We start from the raw sequence: 16,890 nt of genomic DNA, 5'->3' as shown, positions 1-16,890 counted from the left end.
CTTCTTTTTGGCATTTTATGCTCACCAACTGCCTAATATCAGATGCATGTGGTTCTTCCCATCTGTCCAACAGTCAATGTGGTTTATGTGGTTTACTAAGAAAATATTTAATGCAACAGGAATCATGTATAATGATAAGCAGTTTTAAAATATACAACATTTATGTCAAGAGTGAAATGGTTGGTTTGTTTTTAAGAAAGTTAATTTCTTGTATCCATACACAATCAACTAAATTGTTATAAAAGTGTGGAAAAGCAAGAACTGCTATGATAAGTATGAAAGAATCAATTAATTTCATCAGAATAGGTTCATATTCTTTAATATGCCAATTACTAATTAATCACTAATATGTACCAAAAGGACATGGAAATCTGGGAATGAATGCTATCTTTGCCATTTTATAGTATGTTCCATGCAGTTTGCCTTTCACAATTAAGATCAGAAATTCTGGGAAGTAAGTTCCTTTTTAAAGAAGACTATGTCATTTATCTTTGCTTGCAGAGGAAGGGAACAGTCCACAGTTATATGAATAAAATCTATTTTATATGCACCTATTGAATATTAGAAATGTGCTTGTCAGCTCTGAAAAATATCAGGAAGCCAGTATAGCTGGAGGGCAACAGGGAAAGAAAAAATAAGAACTTAACCAGGGATAGATAATGTAGGACCTTTAAATCAAAGGAAGGATTTATATTTCATTTCATGTGTGATAGGAGGCCACTAGATGGTTGAGAGCAGGGGAGGAATGGCTTGTTTTATATCTTAAAAGAATTACTCTGACTGGTTGAGGACAGACTAACTGGCATGTATGTGTGGAGTCAGGGAGACCGGGGAGACCAGGGACCAGGGAAGGAGTCTGGGTGAGAAATGATGAAGGTCTGGCCTAGGGTGGTCGAAGTGGAGAAAAGAGACACGGTAAGATCAGGGCCAGGTTTTGAAATATAGGTAAATGCATTAGCTAAAGGATTGGATATAGAGGATGTGGAAGGAAAAGAATCAAAGATACCTTCAAAGCTTTGGTGTGCGCAACCAAATATTTGTGTTATATCTGTAAATACTGTGTGAGCTAAGTCAGACAAAACTGCTATGCCCCTCAGCAATTAAGGAAAGCTTCTTGAAGATTTAGAGCAGTGGTAGTCAACCTGGTCCCTACCGCCCACTAGTGGGCATTCCAGCTTTCATGGTGGGCGGTAGCGGAGCAACCAAAGTATAAATAAAAAGATAGATTTAACTATAGTAAGCTGTTTTATAAAGATTTATTCTGCCAAACTTAGCGAAAATCTGACATAAAGTACTTGGTAAGTAATTATTATTATATGCTTTAACTTGCTGTAACTCTGCTTTACAAATTTTATAAAGTAAAGTTACTTCCCTACTTTATAAATTGCCATTACTGTGGAACTGGTGGGCGGTTAGAAAATTTTACTACTAACAGAGATACAAAAGTGGGCGGTAGGTATAAAAAGGTTGACTTCCCCTGACTAGAGGCTTGAGCTAAACTTTTAGCCTAAATAAAATTCAGACAGGATGCATAAAAACCTTCTCAAAGACCCTAGCTGGGTAGCGCAGTTGGTTAGAGCATCATTCCAATATGCTAAGGTTATGAGTTCAATCCCCAGTCAGGGCATATACAGAAATCAACCAGTAAATGCATACATAAATGGAACAAATAAACCTCTCTCTCACACACATTCCCTCTTCTCTCTCTAAAATCAATCTATTAATTTAAAGAAAAACTTTCCCAAAAGTAAGGCAGAAGTAGAAGTTGCACATTGTATTAAATAACTGAAAGGACTTTGGAAAAAACTTGTCAGCCTGGACTGAAAAAATTGGTTGAATAATTGTGAGACATATGGCTGAAAAGGAAGGGAGGCTGGATAGAGAGGGACTTTAGTAACAGGATTAGGACTTGGGCTTGATTCTATAGCTTACAGCCTCTGCCAAATTTTCTAGAACTATGTGGCTAGTAACATCCAAATTTCTAACATACTATATTGAAGAAAGTATTGTCAAAAGACATTTCATAGATTTCAAGATAGAGATCAATATAGATGCATTTATAAAATGGTCGAACTCTGAGAAGGTCAGGCAGGTTTCTAAGAAATACAACTATAAATTCCATTATATATACATTGTATGTGCATGTGTGTATACATGCATACATTCATACACACAACACTAAACCATGAGTTGGTGCATAAGCCAGTTTCTCTCTCTCCCCAAAGTCAGTCTTTTATAGTTTATTTTTATAAAGGTACCAATAGTTTCTACTAAGAAAGAAGAATATGTAAAGCAGGGAAGAAATTTCATTCTTCTGATAAAAAATGAAAACACAAGTATTTGTTAGTTTTAAGAAACACACTCCCTTTTTATCCCACATAAGTGGGATATAAAACTGAGACTCGTGCCTTACCAGACAGTGGTGCAGTGACTAGAAGGTTAACCTGGGATGCTGAGGATCCAGGTTAGAAACCCCAAGGTCACTGGCTTGAGTGAGGGCTCATCCAGCTTGAGCACGGGGTTGCTGGGCTTGAGTGTGGGATCACAGACATGACCCCATGGTCACGGGCTTGAGCCCAAAGGTTTTTGTCTTTATCACAAAGTCACTGGCTTAATCAAGAGGTCACTGGCTCAGCTGGAGCCTCCAATCAAGGCACATATGAGAGAGCAATCAATGAACAACTAAGATGTCGCAACTACAAGTTGATGCTTTTTTTTTTTAATTTATTCATTTTTAGAGAGGAGAGAGAGAGGGAAAAAGACAGAGAGAGAGAAGGGGGGAGGAGCTGGAAGCATCAATTCTCATATGTGCCTTGACCAGGCAAGCCCAGGGTTTTGAACCAGCGACCTCAGAATTTCCAGGTCGACGCTTTATCCACTGCGCCACCACAGGTCAGGCAAGTTGACGCTTCTTAATTCTCTCCTTTTCTGTCTGTCCCTGTCTATACCCCCCCCCCATCTTTCTCTGACAGGTGCACGCGTGTTGGAAAAAAGCAACTGAGACTCATGGGCTTAGATAAAAGTGAAATGGTGACCCAGGGAAGGTGTGGGGGGAGGGGAATAAAGGGGGACAAATATATGGTGACAGAAAATGATTTGACTTTGGGTGATGGACATACAATGCACAATCAACAGTTCAAATGCTATAAAGATGTTCATCTGAAACCTATGTATTCTTATTTATTATCTTATTTTCTTTGCAAGATAGAGAAAGGGAGAGACAGAGAGAGGGACAGATAGAGACAGACAGGGAAGGGAGAGAGATAAGAAGCATCAATTCTTTGTTGCAGCACCTTAGTTGTTTATTGATTTATTGATTGCTTTCTCATATGTACCTTTACAGAGGGGAGTGGGGGGAGCTCCAGCAGAGAGAGTGACCCTGCTCAAGCCAGGGTCACATGCTCAAGCCAGTGACCTTGGGCTCAAGCCAGGGTCACATGCTCAAGCCAGTGACCTTGGGCTCAAGCCAGCGACTTTGGGTTAAAGCCAGTGACCTTTGGGCTCAAGCCAGGGACCATGGGGTTTCCAACTTGGATCTTCTGCACTCCATGCCGACGCTCTATCCACTGCACCACCATCTGGTCAGGCCTATATATCCTTACTGATAAATATCATATTACCCCATTAAATTTAATTTAAAATAAATACCGCTTTTCTCCCCCAAAATATTTTTTAGGATATTTATTATATAAAAGTAGGCACTTTGGGAAAAAAGTTCTCCCATAGCCTTCTTTTTTTTACACATAGTTCATTTTATTCTTTAAATCTGAAAAACTTTCCATTTGGAACTGCTTTCTACTTCCAAAGACATACATCAATGATGCAATCCTTGTTACACTTCAAAAAACTTAGGTCTTAAGTCCAAAAATATAACATTTTAAAACCTGACCCTAGGCTTTTGGAATGATCGGACTTGTTAGTTTTAACAAAAACTAGTATCTCTTAATGAGATGTTACAGGGAAGCTAAAGAATATAAAGGGTGACCCAGTCCTGGTGCAAGGTCTGCTCATACGCAAAATAAACACACACTGTCGATGAGTTATCTCACCGTGGTAGAATTAAGATGACTACAGTAAAAAGTCTACTAAAAAAGTGTGCTTTTACAACTTACTATATATTATCATATTTGTTAAAAACATAAAAGGTTATTGGTAAGGTCAGAAATTTTGGCAAGCTGTGGATAAAGCACATTACAAGAAAGGCAAAGTTTTGAGGGTACAGGAATTTAAGAAGATGACAGATTTCTCAGAGTCCAAAATATTTATAACACGATTTTTCAAAGTGAAATTGTGAATTTCTCAATGATTAGATACACTTGCCAAAAATGAGAGAGCAAATGAATTATTCAAGTCATCTGGGCATTACAACTCATTACTCCTGAAAAACCTTGGTAAAATTTCTCATAAAATTTGGATGTGGTACACAGTATTATTAGATAGCATAACAGCAAATTGATGCAATGGTGTTTTAATTTGATTTGATCATAGGGATTAAGAGGAATAAGTGAAAGAAGTGTATTATAACCACATTTTTTTTTTTTGAGAAATAGTAAGAGACTATCCGTGCTGTGACATCTTACTTAAAACTTGAAGAGAAGGAGGTTGGGGAAGAAATCTTTAAGCACAGTCTATAATATTAATAGACTAACACATTCTGACATATACTGATCATGATGGACAGCCAGCTATCAATTCATAAAGTGCAGAAATTGGTCTTATATAGCAGTATATTTCTTTTTTTTTTTTTTTTTAGCAGTATATTTCTGATGATGCCTAGCATGGTATTTTACAGAAAGCATACTTTTAACAAATTTAAGTCACATAAATGAATCGATAAATAAATAGGTGAATGGATAATAGCAAATAGTACTATAACTGTACCTTCACTTTTAAGTTCCTATGAAGCCAAAATAATTTTTTTGTATCAGTTAAATAAACTTGAGTGGGAACTGGGACACTAAGAAGGAAAACTAGTATCTTCAGGTTCTAATTATAGCTAAAGCAGCAGAATGCTTAGTCACATAAATGTTGAATGGTATGAAATATTATAAATACTATCAATTAGGCTTTTTGTTACAAATACATACTTATTAAAGAATTTTTTTAAATATATAAGCAAAAGGAGACCATAAAATGTGATCCATGACCCCCAGAAATTGTCACTTGGTTTCAGTGTTTCCTTAGGGACAATGTGGGAGGGCTTTGTGGTTGTTACAATGCTTGGGGAGTAGCTCCAGCACTTAATAAGTAAGGCCTGAGGCTGGGATACATCCTGTGGTGAATGAGACAGTTCTCCAAAGCAAAGAACTATCCAGTCAGGAATGCAAACAGACTTTCACTGAGAAAAACCCAAGTGCTTGGTTCACTTACTTCAGATCTTTATACATACATATATCATGGACTGATGTTTCTAAAAATAAAAATAGATTATACTATACAAACTGTTTATATTGTTTTGTTAGCTATTCTTTTCACTTAATGATACAACAGAATCCTTCCACTCCATTAATTATTCTCCTACACCAACATTTTTTTTTTTTTTTGTATTTTTCTGAAGCTGGAAACGGGGAGAGACAGACAGACTCTCGCATGCGCCCGACTGGGATCCACCCGGCACGCCCACCAGGGGGCAACGCTCTGCCCACCAGGGGGCAATGCTCTGCCCCTCCGGGGCGTCGCTCTGTTGCGACCAGAGCCACTCCAGCGCCCGGAGCAGAGGCCAAGGAGCCATCACCAGCGCCCGGGCCATCCCTGCTCCAATGGAGCCTCGGCTGCGGGAGGGGAAGAGAGAGACAGAGAGGAAGGAGAGGGGGAGAGGTGGAGAAGCAGATGGGCGCTTCTCCTGTATGCCCTGGCCGGGAATCGAACCCGGGACTTCTGCACGCCAGGCCGACACTCCACCACTGAGCCAACCGGCCAGGGCCTCTCCTACACCAACATTTTAGTGGTTGCCCATCACTATATGGATCAACCATAGTACATTTAACTAAATCCCTATTGTCAAATTTCTAGCATTTTACTCACTTTTCTATTATAATCAATGTTGAGATAAACATCTTTATATTTAAATTTGTAAGCAATCATATAAACTTAGAAGTGAAATTGTTGAAGCGAAGGATATGCATAATTTCAATGTAAATTTTCACTAAGTTTACAAAAATAATTTGTATTGATTTATTCTCCAACCACATTATTGGTGATTGAATGGACATGGATATCTCTAACATAATATTGCTGAAAATGTGAAACACTGAGGGCAGTATGTCCCAGGGTAACAGCTGATCCCTTCCCCACCCCACATCTAAGTAGAAGGTACAAGAGACAAGACCAACTTCCTGTTCTCTGACTTGAAACGCATGCTGCGACATTAAGTCAGGCTTTCATTATAGGTGACCAAATCAAGAGGTGCAGGTAAATCAAAACCCCCATAGGAAGATAAAGGCCAGCTGGCTATCAGGGCGGATCAAACATACAGAGCAATTTTAGTCAGAATGCTTAACAACTGGCTTTGTTTCATTTATTTATTTATTTATTTATTTATTTATTTTTCTTCTTCTTTTCTGAAGCTGGAAACGGGGAGAGACAGTCAGACAGACTCCCGCATGCGCCTGACCGGGATCCACCCAGTACGCCCACCAGGGGCGATGCTCTGCCCACCAGGGGGCGATGCTCTGCCCCTCTGGGGCGTTGCTCTGCTGCGACCAGAGCCACTCTAGCGCCTGGGGCAGAGGCCAAGGAGCCATCCCCAGTGCCCGGGCCATCTTTGCTCCAATGGAGCCTCGGCTGCGGGAGGGGAAGAGAGAGACAGAGAGGAAGGAGGGGGTAGGGTGGAGAAGCAAATGGGCGCTTCTCCTATGTGCCCTGGCCCGGAATCGAACCCGGGTCCCCCGCATGCCAGGCCGAGGCTCTACTGCTGAGCCAACCGGCCAGGGCCACAACTGGCTTTGTTTTAAACTCAAAAATATTAACTCCGCTTGCAGAAAGAACTGTTACTAGAAGCAGTTATTATTATTTGGTGGAAAGTAATTTTTAAAGAAGCCTATTTTACATAAGGCATAGTATTAGAAATTAAAAATAAAGCATTTTAAAATGATCTTATATGCTTTGCGGAGCAATTACATTAATTCTGAAACTCAGTGGCATGGTAGTCGGTACACACCTTCTTCAATTCTCTTAGAGACATCAAATACTACACAGTCCGCTGAGCAAGAACTTGAGCCTCAGGTAAAGCTCCATGGACATACTCATAAAACCAGTGTGGCATTAGTGTATATTAAAACAACAATTTTCTATTTTTTTAGGATTCCCAATAATCAAATAGGATAAAATATGTGTATACATACGAATTGGAGGTAATTGGCTATTACGGATTGTCAGACTTATACCATTCTCTTGTAGGCCTAGAGTGTTAAAATCTATTTGATTTCCTCAAAGGTCACATTATTCTTCACAATCCATAACGTTGCAACTAACTTTATTCTTATGAACTGGGTTCCAAATAGATTCATCATACTGTGTTAGTATGAAAAACACAAAACAAAGGTGAGACAATGCCCACCTCTAAGTAGAAAGATAAAAAAATATATTTCTTCTTTTTATGTTTTCACTTATTTATTTATTCAACAAATACAAGTTATGGTTTTTGGGTATACTATAGCCTTAATAAGAATTAAATACTACCTTTGAGATGTTTATAAGTATCTGCTAGTGACTCCAGAATGACCTGATTGAGAGGTATTTAAATTATAACTTAAATATTCAAATGTTTGGTAAAAACTTAATAATGTTCCTTATAAAAGAATTATTTGATATTCAAACTGAAAAATTACTCATGTTTCCCTCACAGAAGAACAATTATGTTGATGAAATGGATCATCCAACTCTAGTTCCCATAATTATGGATTTGCATGCAAAACACAAGTGGCATCTCATTTACCTTATTTTTCTTTGATTTAAGTAAACATAGTCTGTCCTAGATTTTTATACTTCTTGAATATTTGAAAACCATAGGATCTCTTTTTCCATTTCTCTTAATGAAGCAAACGTACTATCAACTATCTCCCTAAAAATTAAAAAAACTAAAAGCTAATTACTGAAGCGAAAAAAATCAAATTTTTTCTTTCTTTTTAGAGACAAGTTGATTATTGTTGAAGTTTGGGATAAGACTATTGTATGCCATAGTATATTAACACATTTCATTCCATTTACATCTGTCATCTAAACAAATTAATGTTATATTTCCAGGTTTTCCATTGAATTATAAAGTGAAAATATGGCTCAGAGGGTAAAAGAGGTTAAAAAAAAAAGAACCACCTACGTTTGAAATCGTCCTATGTATAATAGCATCTGATTTATAAAATTCTATAAAAATATCATGTCATCTTTATATGTGAAGGGACATTATCAATAAATGTTAGCACATGCACAATGAAGATGGGCTCATAAAAGAATGATTATTGTTCTAACACTGCATTCAGCAGAATTTTAATCCACATAAACATACATGAAGTAATAGACCAACTGCAGAAATATGCTTTAAAGCTGTTGGTGTGTCTTGAAACAGTTCTATTACATCTTGCTATAATATATTCCTCTAACAACAAAACTATCACCACAATCAGTTCTTTGAAGACTGATTGAATTTGCTGCCATATATATATTTTTTACATGGTTAAAATGCTTAAAGATTATTAACCACTGGTCCTAGGACTTGGTGGATGTACTTTTATTTTTTTGTGTCTAAACAGCTAAAATACTATAGTTCTAATTTCTATTTGTATGAGGTAATTTCATAGTATCCTGACAAAAACAAAATTTAAAGTATAAGATATATTAAAAAATAGGTCTCTCTTACTTCTAACAAAAATCATTTTTTCCTACAGTGGATATATACTTGTTACAAATACATATATGTTCTCAAAGATTAGAGATGTTCCTTTGCCCCAGGGGTAAATATGTCAGTTGTCATCCCTGGAGTGCAAATTTCTTGAAGACAGGAACCATCCACGTGTGATTCACTTTTGTATTCCCCACATTGCCCAGCTGAGTGTTTGGCACACATAAAGTGCCCATTAAATGACCAAATGCCCCTGAATTTTAATAAAAAACCCATCAGCCTCTGTTCCTTACTTCTTTATATGTAATTAAAGTTTACTTTCTTATTTACAAGCTTATAGGGTAAAGGGTCATTAGAAATCGTGGTATCCTCATCCCCTGAACAGTGCAATGTTATTAGATACAAAGAAAGCCCATTAAGTAGAGATGGTGTATCTAACATCAGTAGACTCCCACCTCAGCATAAAATATTGATTTTTACATACCACATGTCAAAATTACTGATATCCTATATATACACATACACACACATTAATTAGGTCAATTGGGTTTTTCATTTAATTACCACATTGTGCTTCAATCTAGGATTACAATGTTATTAATAGCATATACCAATCCTGGCAGGAATAGAAATCAGGCCATTCATTGTGTCATAAATCTTTCAGTTTAGGTGTAAATATAACTAGCAGCCATGTTGATTATCTTCTGAAATCAAACACAAAGGCAAAAATCAAACTTTTAATTATTTGAGACAGTATATTGATCATTATTAAACATTTAAGGAGAAATTTTACTGTAAAATAAAGTATTTCACTAATCTTGACATCTCTAATTACTGTACTTTCTTATGAATGATGTTAAGATTATGCCTATGAGATGGGTATGCTTCTTCAAAGAAATATGAAAAGTTGTCTGTAATCTTTAGCCAAAGGTTTGTGAAGACAACATAAAATGACTTAGCTGATGGCAACATTCATCATCCGATTAATCTTCTAATCAGAAGGTCCATAACACTCAAGTGTTTAAAAATAAATTTTCATCAAGCTAAACATAAGAGTTCTAGTAAGTCAAAGGTATCAAACAGAAAGACATTTAAATATTATAAGTCATAATGTCAAACCCGACACTTTTTCTGTCCTGCTTTATTTTTGTGTTTTTTTCTTTTGTTCTGTTTTTGTATTTTTCTGAATTTGGAAATGGGGAGGCAGTCAGACAGACTCCCGCATGCACCCAACCGGGATCCACCCAGCATGCCCACCAGGGGGCGATGCTCTGCCTATCTGGGACGTCGCTCTGTTGCAACCAGAGCCATTCTAGCACCTGAGGCAGAGGCCACAGAGCCATCCTCAGCGCCCGGGCCAACTTTGCTCCAATGGAACCTTTGTTGTGGGAGGGGAAGAGAGAGACAGAGAGAAAGGAGGGGGGGTGGAGAAGCAGATGGGTGCTTCTCCTGTGTGCCCTTGCTGGGAATCAAAACCGGGACTCCTGCACGCCAGGCCGACGCTCTATCACTGAGCCAACAGGCCAGGGCTCTGCTTTATTTTATTCATTGAGCACACACTTGGCTAGATACCCTCTTGTGAATTATGGCAGGATTACAGAGTATGCAGACATCTATCCACATAAAATTAACATGTTTTCTGTGCTGGGGATAGTGAAAAGTATTTTTAATCTGATGTAATTTTTCCACATAGGTACTGTTTAGGAACTTCATTCTGATTCTGAAGAAAAAAATAGAGAAAACAAATGAACCTGAATATTTCAAATGTCTGAGGCTATAAATATTTTTACACTTTCTTCTTGCACAAAATCTTTTAATCTCAAAGTAGATTGGCCAGTGCCTAAATGGAATGTGATAATAAATCTGACTACCGTGCTATTTGTCAGGTAGTGACTTTGTAGTTTATTCAAGACTTTTACTCTCTGAAAACCCAGAAGTTATAAAAATATAAACTTCAGAGATAACTGAGGATACAACTCTTCTAGGGCTTTCCAGTCAGCATGAAAGAAACACTCATTTGTTCAGGAAAGATTTGTGCAGAACTACACGCAAAGCACTGTCGAGTTGAGATGGAACAAATGTTCTACTGATGAACTATGTATTTTAAACATAGTGGCACTACAGAACAACTCTTACTAAATTACTTTCTGTATATAATATTGGCACTAGCAGATCACTTGTTCTCAATGAAAGTAGGAAACAATTTTTCTCAATATAACATTATTACTGTTTATTTGAACTGAAAACTGAAAATCTCTTCCAATGCATTTGTAGTCTGTTTCTATTATAATAATCAAATAAATGAGCTTCAGAAAATGAACTGTGTGGCTGCTAGTCACTAATGTGCTCACAGGGAAAAATATAGATTAGAAGATGTATTATTCTGATATATTAAATAGAGAAGCTAAAATATTTAATAGAGCAAATATGAAAATTAAAAATCAAGACATCTAAGATAAGAAGCATCAACTCATAGTTGTGGCACTTTAGTTGTTCATTGATAGCTTTCTCATATGTGCCTTGACCAGGGGGTTCCAGCTGAGCCAGTGACCCCTTACTCAAGTCAGTGACCATGGGGTCATGTCTATGATCCCATGCTCAAGCCAGTGACCATAGGGTAATGTCTATGATCCCATGCTCAAGCCAGTGACCCCATACTCAAGTTGGTGAACCTGCACTCAAGCTGGCGACCTTGGGGTTTTGAACCTGAGTCCTCAGCATCCCAGGTCAATGCTCTATCCACTGCACCACCTCCTTGTCAGGCAAGAAATCTTATTTGTTTTTTAATCTATTATTTTATAATTAGAAATTATTACTAAGGGTGGCTTCATTTATATGATCAAATCCACAAAAAATCTTAGGTATCTGTAGTCATATCTCTGTTAAAATCAAAAGGAGACAGATAACACCAAATCTAGCATGTCACAAAGAGATAAATTTAGGGAAGAGAGGATAAGAGAAAGAAAAAGGGAGAGACAGAGAAACACAGAGAGAGAAATAAAAATGAGCTTACTACAGCTCCTGGTTTCAATAAAAACAAAACCAAAAAAACACAAAATGGAAGAGAAACAGGAAGGAAGGAAGGAAGGAAGGAAGGGAGGGAGGGAGGGAGGGAGGGAGGGAGATTTGTTTCCTCAGTCAGTGAGTGATGAGTCAAATACAGTGGTGCCTTGAGATACGAACAGACCAACATAAGAATTTTTAAGATACGAGCTACAACTCAGCCTGTATTTTTGTTTGAGATCTGAGCAAAACTCTGAAATACGAGTCATGATTCGGGAAGCTGCCGCTAGTTGGCGCATTGGCACACAGGTCCAGTATTGGCAGTTTGATATACGAGTTGACCGACTTAAGAGCTCGGTTACAGAATAAATTAAATTTGTATCTCAAGGTACCACTGTATACTATAAGGGTATGAAAGCTGAACACTACTAACACAGCAGCTCCTGTTACAGTGTTCCTGATCTTCAAGAGAGGCACTGACCACCAAGAGAATACCACCACCATGAATCTACTCAACAAGTTAACATTTAGTAGCCCCATTTGTCACATCTGTCTTCCCCAAACCTCATGAAATACATCACCAAATCTTGTTGATATTACCCTCTACCTAGTCTTTGAATTAATCTACTTCTTTCCTATTCCTCCACCACTACTGTATTTGGTGGTATATGCAGTCATCTCCCCTTTCCATCACAACCCACTAATTGTTCCCTGGTTACTATTCTGAGTTCCCTTTAATCTGTTTCCTTCCATTCAGGCAGAAATATCTTTTCAATATGCAAATCTATAACCTGACATTTTTGCTTAAAAAGCTTTAATAGGTTTCTGTGTTCTTAGAATAAAGACCAACACTCACAACATGGCCAACCATGACGTGGCCACAGCATACTTCTCCAGCCTGTTCCTCTGGCTCCAGCCACAGCCATCTTTGATTTGCCAGGGTTCCTCAGGCCGCATGAGATTTCTTCATATTTTTGCTTTTGCCTGGAATGTTTTCCTTCAATCCCTACTTGCTTATTAATTGCCAGTCATTTTTCTTTTTTTAGATCTCAGCTCAAACATTACATCCTCTGGTAAGCCTTTGCGATGGCCCCTCTTATCCCTCTATGAGCTGCATTTTAGATATTCTCAGCATTATGTACTCCACAGCATTTATCACAGTTAATAATTACACATTTACTGTATGATGATGATTATTGATCTTCATCACTAGATTGTCAACTCAATAAAGAGACAAACAGGTATGATTTTCACATTATTTTAACCTCAATATCTAGCAAAGTTTCTGTCACATAGAGAATAAGCATTATTTCTTTCATGGAGAGTGAGTTTCTCAATAGGGTCAATAACAAATGGAAAAGCAACAATACATTGCTTATTTGCATTCACCAGAATCATTTATTTTTTTTTATTTTTTTTTTCTCTTTATTTTTCTGAAGCTGGAAACGGGGAGAGACAGTCAGACAGACTCCCACATGTGCCTGACCAGGATCCACCTGGCACGCCCACCAGGGACGACGCTCTGCCCACCAGGGGGCGATGCTCTGCCCCTCCGGGGCATCGCTCTGCCACGACCAGAGCCACTCTAGGGCCTGGGGCAGAGGCCAAGGAGCCATCCCCAGCACCCGGGCCATCTTTGCTCCAATGGAGCCTCGCTGCAAGAGGGGAAGAGAGAGAGAGGAAGGAGGGGGGGCGGGGGTGGAGAAGCAAATGAGCGCTTCTCCTATGTGCCCTGGCCGGGAATCGAACCCGGGTCCCCCGCACGCCAGGCCGATGCTCTACCGCTGAGCCAACCGGCCAGGGCCCAAGTTTTGACAATCAGCTGGTCCACGGGTTGAAGTTTGTTCATTTCTCCCCACTTACGTTTGCTCGCCAACTCTGCTTGCTGTCGTGCAAGTCTTTCCAAATCCTCATTCATTGACTTGAACTTATTGAACCACATCTCTAGGCCTTCAGGTCAGCAGCTTGTAGCTCAAAATCTCTGATGGAGACACCGGGGATATAACTCAGGTCAGCGTTGTCGACTGCACATGGATGGATGATGAACTTAAAAAGATGAGTGCGCTCACAAAATTCTCCAAAGCGCACTTTGAATGACTGCAGGAGATTAGTAGTGAAGCCCACTGGCTGCTGGAGATCAAGATGTTGAACAGGGTCACTTGTTGTGCATGCATCTTTAAACTCTCCCAGTTGTTCAAAGGGTAGTAAACGACCTGTTTCAATGTTGGAGATGAAGAGTTCCAGCTTGTTTTCAAATGCAAACACTGTTTGTTGAAGGGATAAGACTATTTCCAATGCCTTGCATTTTCACATCGAGCTGGTTCAGATGTTCAGTCATGTCCACGAGATAGCAGAACTTCAGGAGCCACGCAGTATTAGCTAACTCAGGATGCTGGACGTTTTTCATTTCAAGAAAAGTCCAGATTTCACTCAGACAAGCCGCAAAATGGCTGAACACCTTCCCTCTTGACAACCAACGCACATTGCTGTGCAGAAGCAGACCAGGATAATTATTCCCAACTTTATCCAGCAGTGTTTTAAACTGGTGATCATTTAAAGCTCAGGCAACAATAAAGTTGACCACCCAAATGACCAGCAACATCACCTCACCAAGCTGCTCACCACACATCTGAGCACAACACACTTCCTGATGCAGGATGCAGTGAAAACTTAGGATGGGTCTGTTTTCATGTTCACAAAGAAGCACTACGGATCCTGTTTTTCCCCACCATGCATGGAGCACCATCAGTAGACACCGAAATAAGTTTATCCATCAGTAGATTTTTTTTCTTTAGCGAACTCAGTGAAAGACTTGAATAAATCCTCCCTTCTTGTTGTCTCTTTCATAGGCAAAACAGCAAGAATTTCCTCATGTAGTGTGTCACCAACAGCATACCTTGCAATCATGCTGAACTGGGATAAATGGCTTAGTCTGTTGACTCATCCAAAGCGAGAGAAAAGAATGGTGCTGCATTTATGTTCTTCACTTGTGTTGCCTCAATTTGATTTGCCATCATGATGGTATGATCGTGAACAGTTCTTGCTAACAGAGGCATGTCTTTTATTTGTTTATCTTGTCTTTATCCAAAAAGTTGTCAAATAGTTCATTGGCATCATCAAGCATGAATGTTTTGGCATACTCCCCATCTGTGAATGGCTTTCCATTTCTCACAATTGCTAAAGCACCAGCAAAGCTAGCTGAATTCCAGTCACCTTGTTGGGTCCAAACATGGAGTTGCTGCTCACTAGCTTGCACTCTGCACAGTAGCTCTTGACATGCTTTCTTTCTGCTGTCCCCGCTGGATATTTTGATGCAAATGCAGTATGGCATGTGTCAAAATGACGCTTTATATTGATATTTGACCGTTTCATCAACGCAATTTTATCATTGCATATTAGACACACTGCAGAACCTGCTCTCTCCACAAAGGCGAATTCTTCTGTCCATTCCTGCTGAAAAGTACGATACTCCTCATCTTTTTTTCTTTTAGCCATCTTCTTTGTAAAAAGGGTTTCTGCAATTAGCTAGCTGACTACTTGATTAAAAGGAGGAAAGTTTACTTCCTGACCTCACAATGACCTGTGTACATTCCGCATTATCCAATAATAATTTGGTGTTGTCCCGGAGGACAGCTGTGATTGGCTCCAGCCACCCGCAACCATGAACATGAGCAGTAGTAAATGAATGGATTATAATACATGAGAATGTTTTATATTTTTAACGTTATTATTTTTTTTATTAAAGTTTGTCTGTGAGCCAGATGCAGCCATCAAAAGAGCCACATCTGGCTCGCGAGCCATAGGTTCCCAACCCCTGGTCTAAATCATGGGCTCTGTCTGCTGACAGCTTCCATGATCCAACCAGCCTTTTGGTGTATGTATTTGAGTATACATTTTTGGAAGAAAGAGGGTTCACAGCACGTATTAGATTGGCTAAAGGGTCTGGGACATAAACAGGTTAAGTATCTCTGTATTAATATATAAAATCTCCCCTAGTTTTTGAAATGTAATAAAGCTATCAATTGTAATTAAGATCTCAGGTAGAAAATAGGAATTACTATAATTATTAGCATGAGTAATAAAATCATTTGTAAGGAATATTCTGCTCAAAGGAGTGCTACCCTTGTCAACCATACATTCAAGTGGTAGCTGAAGAACTTAAATAAAAATCCAGTCCAGAGTTTCCATAATTAGCATCAACTGCCCCAGACAATGTCACTCCATGTGATAAGATCTAAATATATGTAGGTTTTTGTACTGTCATTTTATTATCAATGCTTTCATGATCCATCAAGGTAGGCCTGCTATATAGGATTACATGGGTGGAGACAACTCAGAGAACTTTGCCAGGAAATAGAGCTACTTTCTTATAGTTTTCAGGACATCTGTTCTAAAATCCATTTTGATTATAACTTTTGGATGGCTGAATATTCACAGTTGCTATACTACTTCTATTTATTAAAGACATAGAAATGAAAGTCAATCTGCTTATTCACTTATCTCCTTCTTTCCTTTCCTCAATTTAATAAATATTCATTATTCATCTCCTACACATCTGATGTGTTTCTGGACACTTGTGAAATATTGGTGAACAAATATATTCTACCCTCGTGGTGCTTATATTTTGGAAGGGATAAATAAAATAAACAACATACAGAAAAAATAACTTACTATTTTAAGGTGATAATGCTTTGACATAAAGGAAAAAAATAAAGAGTAGGGAGATTAGGAATGCCACAGGTGAGCAGAATGATGCCAAGTGTAAACAGATCCAGGCAGGTCTCATTGAGGTCAAGAGTTGAGATGAGGGAGTTAGCCAGTTACAGGATCTTCGGGAAGAGTTGAGTTTTTCAGATGGAAGGAGGAGCCAGGGCAAAGATATGCCTGATTTGCTCAACGCACAGCAAGGAGGCCAATGTGACCAGGAAAAAGCAAAAATTGTTTTGCTGCTGTGGTCATAAAATTTTACAAAATTTCATTTTCTAGTTGACACCTTGTTTCCTATTACTTATTTGATTAAAAGTTATAATATTGTTTATATAATTATACTA

At 38.5% G+C, this 16,890-nt stretch overlaps 1 protein-coding gene across 4 annotated transcripts in view; it reads right to left on the bottom strand.

Moving 5' to 3' along the window:
• SNCA (synuclein alpha) overlaps positions 1-16,890 on the bottom strand; it is a 136,706-nt gene that overhangs the window by 101,672 nt on the left and 18,144 nt on the right. The gene's annotated exons all lie outside the window — the stretch shown is intronic.

The sequence above is a fragment of the Saccopteryx bilineata genome, chromosome 5, assembly GCF_036850765.1.
Source record: "Saccopteryx bilineata isolate mSacBil1 chromosome 5, mSacBil1_pri_phased_curated, whole genome shotgun sequence".
Classification (NCBI taxonomy): domain Eukaryota; kingdom Metazoa; phylum Chordata; class Mammalia; order Chiroptera; family Emballonuridae; genus Saccopteryx; species Saccopteryx bilineata.
This window is presented reverse-complemented; position numbering and strand designations above follow the sequence as displayed.